This window comes from Perca flavescens, chromosome 2, assembly GCF_004354835.1.
Source record: "Perca flavescens isolate YP-PL-M2 chromosome 2, PFLA_1.0, whole genome shotgun sequence".
NCBI lineage: Eukaryota > Metazoa > Chordata > Actinopteri > Perciformes > Percidae > Perca > Perca flavescens.
In genome coordinates, this window is record NC_041332.1 from 7,203,574 (window position 1) to 7,204,189 (window position 616).

The window sequence follows — 616 nt, forward strand, 5'->3', positions numbered from 1 at the left end:
TTAAAGCTGAAATCAAAAGCTTGCACCTGCACACTATTGCCCTCTGCAGGAGTGAGAGGGAACTGGCATGATGTTCAAACAACAAATAATACATCCAATACACAGAAATGACACAACTAGCAAAGTGTGATGTTTTGTGTAATAATAAACTGTACATGCTGTGGAATATTTGGACTTCACTGGCTTTCTCTGCCAGGACAGGTGTGATGTGAAAGGCTGATCAATATATTTTTTAAATAATATATTACATAAAATAACACTTTGCATACCAAGTCAAATCCTGAACTGAGTTCAGTTATGTTATGTACCTGCACAGGTACAAATAAAGCTGCATTCCACTCAAATCTTGTGCTACCTGCTGCTTCCAAAAAAACTGAGAATGAAAGCGTTTGGAGTTAAAGACTTCTTTTTGTTTTCCTCCATGTGAGTCTCTCTCTGGTTTGACTGCATGTGAAGAAAACCACATAACGTTTTGGTGAGTTATTTCTCAGAAATGGTTTTGAGTTTGTCCCCCCCCCCCCTTCATGCAGCAGACTCAAAGCTGACCTTCTACAACCAGGGTCATCTTTAGAACAGATTAAACCGTAATATGTTTTCACAGAGTGAGGAGGGAACA

The 616-nt window shown here is 39.1% G+C and overlaps 1 protein-coding gene across 1 annotated transcript in view; it reads right to left on the minus strand.

The window, feature by feature from the left end:
* Nucleotides 1-547: 547 nt before the first annotated feature.
* LOC114545761 (B-cell receptor CD22-like) overlaps nt 548-616 on the minus strand; it is a 9,407-nt gene continuing 9,338 nt past the window's right edge. Inside the window, exon 10 of the mRNA XM_028564267.1 lies at nt 548-616. This exon is cut by the window's right edge and continues 372 nt beyond it. The gene's annotated coding sequence lies outside the window, so the exon portion shown is untranslated.